The sequence below is a fragment of the Cupressus sempervirens genome, chromosome 7 (assembly GCF_028749045.1).
Source record: "Cupressus sempervirens isolate cs-2001-9-10 chromosome 7, ASM2874904v1, whole genome shotgun sequence".
In the NCBI taxonomy this organism is placed as follows: domain Eukaryota; kingdom Viridiplantae; phylum Streptophyta; class Pinopsida; order Cupressales; family Cupressaceae; genus Cupressus; species Cupressus sempervirens.
Window position 1 is genome coordinate 876,696,029 of NC_143124.1, and position 11,511 is coordinate 876,707,539.

Sequence of the window (11,511 nt, forward strand, 5' to 3'; positions counted from 1 at the left end):
TATCATCAATAACTATAACCAAAACAAAATGGGATAATAGATAACAAATGGTCTAGAGATTCAATTAAATGACCACATAATACTCAAATAAATACAACTTTAAACCTAAGTTTTCCTAGTCTCATGCCTGTAAGAAATCTAAGTTGTGTTATGAGCTAGGAAAAGCCCCAACTTTGAGAAGAAAAGTAGCTAAATAAATAAGATACATGGAATGCTAGAGTGTTTCATGGATTATATTTGTACTTCATTACTTATTATAGAGTCACAGATCTCTGCAAATCATATATAATAACATTTATGTTTTTATTGTAACAAACTCTATACATACTATACATAATGGCACACGTGTCTAACAAGAGACAAAATCTCTCAACATATCCAAAAAATGCAAGGGTTCTTGCATCCCATTTCATTTTATAACTTTAGACTATATTCTTAGCATCTTCATAGCTATATCTATCAATTTGGTGCTAGTTGAGGAGCATCCTGTACATCCTTGTTGCTGACTCAGATCTCTGTAAAATCAGATAGGATGGCCTTGAACTCATCCCCTGAAAGTGTCTCTTTTTCTAATAAGATCTCCACAATATTATCCATTGCTACCTAGTTACTCTTGATGTGACTCTTAGCCACCTCATATGCATTATCTAAAATGCCTCTCATTTCTCTTTCTATGTCTTTTGCTAGCTTCTCTGACATGGAATTATTTGTCATCATGCATAAAACAATATCACCACTTTGGACTATAAGGTCCAATAGAGCCCATGGACCAATTTGAGACATTCCAAACCTCGTAACCATCTACAAGTTACAAAAAAAATACTAAGTTTTCGATTTGATACCTCACTTGTAGAAATTTTCAATTAGCAAGGCTAAAAATAGAGTTGACCTATGTTACCAGAAATGAGAAATGAGAAAAAAAATCCTAATAATAACACAACGAGAAATGAAATATTTAGAAGTTGCATATATACGTATATACATATAGATAGATAGATATAATTTTTATAATACATAGATAGATAGATAGATAGATAGATGGATGGATGGATAGATATAATTTCATAGTTTTAAAAAAAATAGTTTTATAATTAATGATTAACATAATTCAGCTCCATATTGTATGTGCATTTGGGAAATGCTTTACAATCTCCACTTAGAGAAAAATACTTGTTTTGCTATTTGTGTTGCCTCTTGCAAGTCATTGGTTGCACTTAATGTGACCTCAAGTTCACCAAATATGACTTCTTTTGCAGCTCTACCACCAAGAGCCCCCATAATCTATGCAAAGAGTTGTTGCTTCCTAATAAGACTCAGGTCATCTCTAGGCAAAAACCATGTAAGACCACATGCTTGTCCTCAAGGTACAAGATTAAATTTTTGAACTAGATCATGTCTAGGGGTTATCATGTTTACCTTTTAATAGTTACCAAATTAAGATTTAGTTGCCTTTGAAACACACATTGATATCATATATTATTACAAATCAGACTTCCAACTTGTGGTCCATACATATGTGAAGGGTCTACATAAAAGCATACAATAAAGTACCAATAGATGTTTAGTTTTGTGTACTTACACACAAATTACATGTCCAACACCATGGTAAGCCACCAAACTCTTACTCTTTCCATTAGTCATTGATGTGCCCTCAATACTAGCCACAAACCTGTCTATTGCATCATCTATTTCCTTACTTGATAAGTATTGTTTGCCTCATCTTCTAGCAAGAATTGTTGCTTCATTCAAGAGGTGTGCAAGATCAACACCACTAAACCTGGGTGTTCTCATGGCAACAACATCAAGTAAGACATCTTTTCCCAACTTCGTGTTTCTTGTATGAACCTTAAGAATGGCTTTGTGAACATTTATATCAAGATCATCAACAATAACCTGTAAGTGATATGTGGATGATTTTTAGCATTAGCATCATCATCTCTAGCTTCTCATCTATTTTGATAGTATTGAATGTCATTGGAACAACTACATTTTTTAAGGAATCCCATCTTTCTAGAAAATTATCATCTGGATAGAAAAATGTAAATTCTTCATTTCATCTTGAGGACATCCATATATTTTTTGTTACCAAGATGTGAGTTAAAACCTAGGGTGGGTCTGTGCATTTTCTTTCTTGCTGCCTATAATTATATGAAAATAGGCTCACGAGTGTTTCATCAACATTATTTTTTAATTTGGATCTTAAGAATCATGTGACCAATCTTCTTCTTTCAAACATCTTTGCAGAAGTGGGTAAATCATGTGATCCAATGCTAAAGAGTTTGAAATTTGATAAATTAAAAAGCTTCCAAGATGTAGTTGGATTGAAAAGGAGATAGATGGTCATAGTAAAACTATGTAAAGTTAAGGCAACAAGTCCATTTTTAATGGAAGACATTCATTTGGTAGGCTAAGTATTATTGTGACATTTTTTAGATTATTTGTATTAACTTGATATTAAATGAGCTCATAATCATCATCCTAGCATCAAACCAATGGGGGTCATTAAAATCTCTCATGATATTTCTTCTTAGATTGCATTTATTCTCTAGGCATATTTTACCCAAAAATTATCAAGGGACTCTATTGTTCTTCATCTAAGTTTACAAGAAATGTCAATACACTAGTTTGGTTCCTACATTTATCTTAGATATGGTTTGTGCCACATTTTATCCTTGCTTCTTTTCTAACTCTAGCATCTATTATGATTTTTCACATTGCAGGTATTTTTGCCAAGTTTTCTTTTATCCCCTTGCATATTGCCTTCAACATATAGCATTTTTTCCCTTCTTCATTTTGGTCCACACCTCCCATGTCTACAAGTATATGCTATCCCACTTTGGATTTTTGTACATCCAAAATATAAGAATTCCATAGATTTAACAATTTTGCATTTATTGGAACCTTGTCCAACTCTTTTGCTTCTCCATCTTACATTGCTACAAATTCTTTCTTTTTTCTTTTGTGATTGGATTTTGGGAGGTGATACTTGTAATGAAATATTTGGCTTCTTCTAACATTTGGACCTGGGACCTTCTATTTTTTGCACATTGTCATTCTCTCTCTTTTGGTACTTATTCAATTCAACAACTCACAATGGAAATTTAAAACTAGAAGTGTACTTTTGTCCTTGCTTCCTTGCCAATTTCTTTAACAATAAATCTTTAACCATAAATAATAAAATTTTATATTTTAAAATTACCAATAATTGGTTAGCTTTCATCACTATGTCATCCTAAAAGTGAATATAACTAAAAAATACTATAGAGCCAACTTTCTCATAAAATCTAGGGGCACTCTAGGGTTAGCTTTATTTATATCTTAAACATGTATAATCAATTCATCTAAAATTTTTAATATGTTCAAGGTACAAGGTTGCATTTATTACTATTTTTTTTTTCTCTTAATTTTCACCAAAAAGGAAAGCTTAGGGTGATATGAATGTAGGATTTAGTGAGAAGCAACATTGGTGAATCTTTGAAATTTGATTTCAACATGGAGAGGTATAGTTTCAATAACTATCCATGAGAATTTATCATAGATGTGAACTAGAGTAAAAATCAAAAAAATTAGATTTTGCAGTACTACTTGAGGAGCTAAGAGATAAAACACTTTGATTATAATGTTGGGATAACATGTTCTCCACGAGTGAGCTCAAGTACTCCTCATGGGCATAATGATTCGTAGAGGACCACTATTTTGTAATGAGATCTCCTATGTACCATGTTGATTGTAAACTTACTATAGGTGAATAATTAAATACCAAGGTGATGAGCTTGGTGATTAAATATTGTATAATGAGAATTTTACATTGTACAATTAACAAAGAGTATTGTAAGCGGACAACTTTTCATTGATTATAATATGGGTGAATTTGAGCAAGGTGACCAAATTTTTCTTTCAAAACCATATGTGCAAATATAAACATTAAGTACAACATGTCTAATATTTTTGTAGATATACACATTAATTAGACCAAATTTTTGTTTCAAAACCATATGTACAAATATAAACATTAAGTAAAACATGTCCAATATTTTTGTAGATATACACATTAATTATACCAAAAATTTCTTTCAAAACCATATGTGCAGATATGAACATTAAGTACAACATGTCCAATAATTTTGCAGATATATTTTTTTATGTTGAAAGACCACGCTTGGCAATATGAACCCAAAACAAAATAACAAGACAATTGCTAGAGTGTGGTCTCAGTTCCAAAGAAAAGTTGATAAATTTAATTGTCCTTGAAAAAAGTGTAAGGGCTTAAAGAATCAAATAATTTTAATCATAACAACCCAAAGTCATTGTAGGCAATATGGTCATGTTGAAGGGGGCCACAATTTTCGGCGATTGGTGAATGTGGACTTCCATCTGGAGGAACATGGAGGTGTGAATATCCAAGCTAAAGATAACACTCCCATGGAAGAAGATGATAATGTACTAGAGGACATGATTGAAGAAGATGGTATTGGTGCAACAAATGAAGATGATCATGATGATGGTACTAGCACATCTAATAATGATGATGAAGTTGGTCTTGATATACTTATACTTGAGAAGGCATATGAGCCCCTATACCAAGGCTCCCAAACAACTCTTCTCTCTACTATAGTGTTGTTGGTGAACTTGAAGGAAATGAATGTTTTATCCAATGTATCAATGTCACATGTGCTAAGGCATGCCATTTTTGTCATCTTCAATGTGAGCATGCCATTACTATTCAAAAGTATGATGATGGGGATGATGATGATGACATGGATGAAGATGATGATCAATGAAATGTATGTCGACATATGATCAATGTTGAGTATGATGGGGTCATGATTTATTAATTTTTTTTGGTAAGTCTAATACTTTCATTTCACTACTGATTGCTAAGAATTACTAATCTTTTTCACAGGGCGACATGGATACACCACAAGGCATAGGTGGGGATGTACCAACTCACACACCTTCTTCAGCTAAGGTAAACCTTAATTAGTGTAATTGTACAAATTATATAGAAACTATTTCATATTGTTATGTTCTTTTATTTATGGCTTTGGAGTTATTTTGGTGGATTTTTACTAATATTGATTTCACAACTTGATACTTATTGATAGGGAAAAGCAAAAATGACAGTAGATCAAATGCAATCTGAAACTTAGATGTCATTTATAGATGACATCGTGTGTAGTGCTGACCCTGTCTTCATAGCCCATAAACTTATAAAAAAATAGTGATGACATTCTTAACCTTGTCCTTGACTGAAACATAACTGAGGAGATAGAGGCACTAAAAGAAGAATTGATACTTAGAGTCAATTCTTGAAGGTAAGCAATAATTAATCTTAAGCAATCATAAAAGTTCAATAGATGTTTATATTTATAGTATCTTATGGATCATGATCTAAAATATTATGTGTTCTTCTTACAGGATTTTGTGACACCTGTGAGATCGTGTGATCAATATGGTGAGGGTTTTAGCACACAACCTTCATGTAAATAACACTTTCTCTTTACAACATTATAACACTTAACTTTGATCTTTATCCATTGCAAATTTCTTTGCTAACAATGTGGCTTGCTCCTTTGGACGTCCTTGAAAATCACAGTTTAATTTATGCTCCAAAGTCCATAAAAAAACTCCTATGAGAAGAAAGAATATTGTAGTTGCACACCATATTCCTGCATCAAACATTTGCACTATTGCAATTATACAAAGATAACCCTAGTATGCAATGTGAGAATTATATGAGAGCTATAACCTATAGATGATTATATTGAAGTATAGTAGCAGATTTAAGAACAGTTCTGCATACCAACCTTTGAGGCAACCTTTTGCACAAGATCATCATAATTGGGGTTTGATTTCCCATTTCCAAAAGGTTCAAATTTTTATAGAATGGCATAAGGTAAAAGGGCCACTACAACAAAAAACACATCAATAATGAAGCCCTTCATCATGTTGGTTTTACCTTCCACTGTATGCTCAAGCTCTTGAAATCCAACCTTTCTAGGCATAGCAATCAAAAGATGCTTGTCATTATTAGGAAATACCCACCCATGTGGTATTAGTTTTTCTTGACTTGGCCATACTATATCAATCATTTTCTGACCCACAGTTTGTTGGATGTGTGACTTGGCAACTCTAATCTTTGCAGGAATAATAGACAATTCAAACTGATTTGCCCAATAACTTACCTTGCAAAATCTTGTTCCAACTATATTGATGATTTGAAAAGTAGAACCAAGCAATTTTCCAATTTTATCAAATTTTACAAGAACCAGTTAAGCTAGTGAAATTTGTTTGTAGCAATATATTTTGCCACTATGATCCTCATACAAACACCTTTAACTATGCTAATTCTATTTCATTTGCACTTAAATTGGAGAGTTGAGGATAACTTGTAAAATGAAAATTTCCTCTTTTCCTCAAGAAATTATCAATTGAATGGGCAATTGTCTAGATTGCATCATAAGCATATAGTCCAAATGCATTCAAGTGGAAATCAATTGTCTTAGTTTTGTAAAGATTGTTCCACCTTACTCTAAAAGCATGCTCCAGATATGAAATTGAAATATGCCTGCATATAGCAAGGACTCCTTGGAGTGAATTCATGGTTTCATAGTCAATTCCATCAAAGTCAGAAGGGAAGAGAGCCAATCTGTGGCTATCCAGACATAGGTATTGTTCAACATTCCAAAGTATAGTACCTCAGATAATAGATCAGTACCTGTGTCTAGATTCATATGCACAACAAATACCCTTGACTCCATCAAAGCTAACTACACCAACACACTTTCAATATCATTTTTACTGACTCTAGGAGGAAATGGTATTTTGTTAAAAATCTTAGCATTAACATTTGCTAGCACATCGTTCAAAGAAGGTACTTTGTTTCTTCCATAATCATCATCTATGTATGCAACCATAATATCTTTCTAACCATAGAAACTAATCATAGTTGCAACTACCATCATTCCATACATATCATTTGCATATGCAACCACACTAAGAAGTTATCCATTTCTCCCATAGAAACCAATCATTTTTTACTGATATGATGAGAGAGTTGGATATGTTGCTTCAAATGAAAGAATCAATACATGAAGTTCACTGGCTACATGTGAAACAATATGAACAATAATAGAAGATTGTAGCCCTACTAGTGCAACATTGTTTATTTTCATCAATATTATAACACTTAACTTTGATTTTCAAATGCTTCTAGCTAGCATCCCATTTGAACTTTTTATCCATTGCAAATGTCTTTGCTAACAATGTATTCTTCAGCTCATGATGAAGTGTGGATGCCTCCTTCAGTCACCGCTCTGATATTGTCAACTACATTGTCGGCAACAAGGAGCTTGTATACATCTTTGAATATACCAAGTACAACTGGTAAAACCTTGTTTTGTTATATTTTGTTATCTACTAATCATGCATTATTTTTTTGTTGGGTGGATTTTGTACTCATGGACTTATTTTGTGCACTAATAGATACAACTACAATTGATAGAACAACATAGAACACTACTAGTGAAGTTGAACCATTTCCTAGAGTAGCCCATGTGACTAGTACTGGTTCATTTGTGGGGACAATGTTGTTGAACAAGAAAACTATGTTCCCGTTAAAATTACCAAAGCTTCCAGGTGCTTTAAAATTGTTATTATTTATAGTGTAATCATAGTTTACTTCTACATAACTCATTTTGGACTGATAATCCCATGATGTTTTTGTAGGAAATGATGTTTTCTATGATCATCTTTTTGAAATGACATTGAAGTTATTTGGACCCACCATACATAAAAGGTACGTAGTTTCATATCATTGCTACAATATTTTTATTTTCTTCCATTTATTGTACTATATTAAGGTTATTGATCTAAGAATTTTTTTTAAAATGCAGAGTGAATAGGGTCCTAAATTTAAAAATTAGCTAATTACATCTTTTGAGGACCTCTTTGGAAAAAACATTTTTGACAGTGCCCTACTTCTCAAAAGAGCATCCAAACATATAAAGATTGTGAGGGACCAATATAGAAGGGGTATACAAGATAACCCAAAGTATGAGCATCCTCCTATGATTCCAATGACGGAGTGGAATGAAATAATAGAAGATGCAAAATAGAAAAGGCTACATGGTAAATGAATTGAACCAGAAAAGGGCAAAAGAAGGTATGTTGTGATAGTATTAAGTAGAATGTAATCATGCACTAATTAGTGATCTTTGTACATATATAATCTAACCTATTTCAAACTTTTCATAGACTATAGGACATGTCAAAAGCTACAGAAGTGAGACTACAAAAGGTTGGCCAACACAAACTTGGCTCTGGTGGCTATGTGAATCTTCATTCTCAACTTGTAAGTAGCAACAATGGAATTTCATATTAAAAAAATTTATATAATGTTGCAAACAATTTTTTTTAATCAAATCATACATGCAAAATTGATGATATTAAGCGAAAAATATAGGGCACAAAATTCAATGGAGAGCCCACAGATGAAGATTAAAAAATTGCCTTGAAAGAAGGCTATAAATTCGTGGTTGCATGCCTATGCCAAGAATATGAAAGCCATACCCAAGAATCTAGTGCACCAAATGAGATAGGTAAATTGGTCAAATGAAAAGTAAATCAAATTGAATGCTTGAGAAATTTCTTTTTTGGTATTAGTTTCCAACATAAATTGATTGCATAACAATGTGCATAACATTTCACTGCAACCTTCAAATCCTATCATAGACCCTGCACATGATGAAGGCCATGATGTGCATTATAGTAGTGGAGGTATTAATTTTCTATTGGAAATTAATTATGAATAGAATTTAAAATCTTCAATTTCAATTTGATGTGTAACCTTTTTTTGAATATTTTAGAGCATGTTGAACATTGTGGTGAATGAGTGGAGCATGTTCGAAGTGTTCAGTATGTTGAGGTGGTAGTGGATCAAAATTTTATTGTACATGTGCCACAAGAGGAGGAGAATGAGGAAAATATTGATGCTCCTACCAACCTTTACCTTAATAAAGCTAAGAAAAAACAAAAAGAAGAAATAATTTTTTTTAAATGCTTTTGATAAACTTTGTTAGATAATGAAAGAATGTTGTTTTAAGGCAATTATCTATGAATGTTGCACATTACTATTGATTTTTATGTCATGTTAATGAATATTGTTTTGTGTTAATGAAGTCTTGATTAGTATTGTGTATTAATGAATTTTATATCATATTAATGAATGTTATGTGATTGTATTGATTGAATGTTATAATTCATAAATGGATGAATGAATGAATGAAGTATGTAATTAGATGTTAATAGGGAATTTAGATTGATGTTAGGGGGAGGAGGGGTGAGGCTAGATGATCTTCCACCTTCACATGGTTGACCTTGTTAAGTAGAGAATATTAAAGTATTCTCGAAACCAAGAGAAGCTTCAACAACTTTACCACTTGCCTCATTTTGGGTCTTATAGCTGGATCTAGATGGGAGAACAAAACCCTATCCCTACCAATTGTTCCATTTCAGCCTTCTCAAACTCTACATTTAATTTTATATTACATCCAAAACTTTTCCTTGACCATAGGTCTACTGCTTTCTTTCCAAATGCTTAAGTGGATTAGAATTCTATCTATAACTTCCTAGCTTTCCTTCTTTAAGATAGTCTAAGTAGTTTCCAAAAGAAGACTAGAACTCAAAATGAAACCTATTCTAGTGATCCCATATTTACCTCTTGAAATGTTTGAAATGAAACTTTGCTAAATTTGGAAAGTCAATGAATTCTACAATATAACGTATACCCATATTTTTATTTTTATCTTGTAGATATAGTGGAGAATATGTTTCCAAACTTCTTGTTGTGGATGCTATCATCACTAGAAAAAATCTGTTCAAGGAGCCTGCATTGATAACTACCAATATAGTTCTTTCTATTCTTACACTTGATTATCCAGTAGAAAAAATTGCTTGTTACATCTCAGATGATGGTGCATCTCTCATCACTTTCTACTCTCTTGTAGAAACTTTGAGCTTTGCCAAAAAATGGGTACCATTCTGCAGAAAGTTCAAAATAAAGAACATGGCACTCTTTATGTATTTCTCCTAAGGAAATGATTCATCTGATCTTGATTTTGTCCGAGAATGAAAAGATATCAAGGTGATGATGATGTGATTAAAATACAAAAATCAATAGTTCTTGTCTTATTAAATCATCATGCCTCCTTAACATTGTTAAATGATATTTTGTAGGAGGAGTATGAAGGTTTCAAGAAAAGGATAAGTAGAACATTGTTTTCAAATGCACAACAAATATAGTGTCTGCTAGATGTTTGAGGTAATTATGATAAGGACTCCTAGTCTAGCTCTTCACATTAAAATAGTATCCTAGTCTAGTTTCATCAGCAATGCAATCATCATTAGGAATTGCATCTCTAATCACCTAGAATATTATTTCACATTGCCTTCCTTGTAGTTTGCATGGTTGTTGTATGTATGAGTCACACAGGCAAAACCACATTCTATATCATCCTATTTTGATTCCCCTACAATAAATGCATCAAGTCTTTGTAGTAGAATAGTTGCATGTAACTCTTTTACCGCATCTTTGTTAGACTAAAATGGCTTCCTTCCTACCATATAGAACTTCATGATCATTTCCTTCCTTCCAAGATGGGCTACAACCAAGTCTGTTGATGTTTGTTGCAATATTTGTTTAGTTGTTTTCATGATAATAGTCATTTTATAAGCATTCTCTGAAACTCGTATGTTAATCTATTATATACATCTTGTGTCAATCCTTTAAAGGTTTTGTCATCATAACCATTGTCTTATACTTTTCTCATATAATGCTATAGCTATAGCAAGAAAGCTTCATGGATTAATATATACTATAGTGATGGCATCATGGTCATAAGAAAACTTGGGTGTTATATCGCTATGATAGTAGTGATTTCTTCTATCGTTATGTGAAGAAAGCATAAAATTGGCATAGCGATGAGCGATAAGGAAGATATATTGCTATAACACCTAGCAATTATTGGCAAGAAAAAATGAAATAGTCATCTTGATGATGAGTGATAAAGATATTATATTGCTATATGTCTTAGCGTTAAGTATTTTCAGTGATCAAAAAGGGGAGGATTGTGTTGTGGTGATCAACAATAGAAAATATATGACCACATGTCACATTTTTAGTAAAGATGACATAGCGATAAGTGATGAAGACTCATGTATCACTATGTGTTATGACGACAAAGCAATAAAGGTCACTATATATTATAGTGATAGGTCAAAAGGACCACACATTGCATTTGGTGTAAATATGACATAACAATTGTAATACTCCAAAATTGGCTCATTGCCATAATACCAATTTTGGTCTATTCCTGATCAATCCTAAAACCTATTCTAATAGGCAATTCGTATTCTGCTACTCGCTATTTGACTTAATTGTCAAATGTAGAAAACCTAAATCTACATTCATCATGCTTATTATTTAATTCCTATAGTATTCACTCCTATTAG

General features: G+C 32.3%; 2 pseudogenes; both read right to left on the reverse strand.

Annotated features, from left to right (window-relative positions):
• Positions 1-507: 507 nt before the first annotated feature.
• Positions 508-2,811, reverse strand: LOC149550256 (ATP-dependent zinc metalloprotease FTSH 2, chloroplastic-like; annotated as a pseudogene).
• Positions 2,812-5,517: 2,706 nt separating this feature from the next.
• Positions 5,518-7,175, reverse strand: LOC149550257 (glutamate receptor 3.1 pseudogene; annotated as a pseudogene).
• Positions 7,176-11,511: the final 4,336 nt, after the last annotated feature.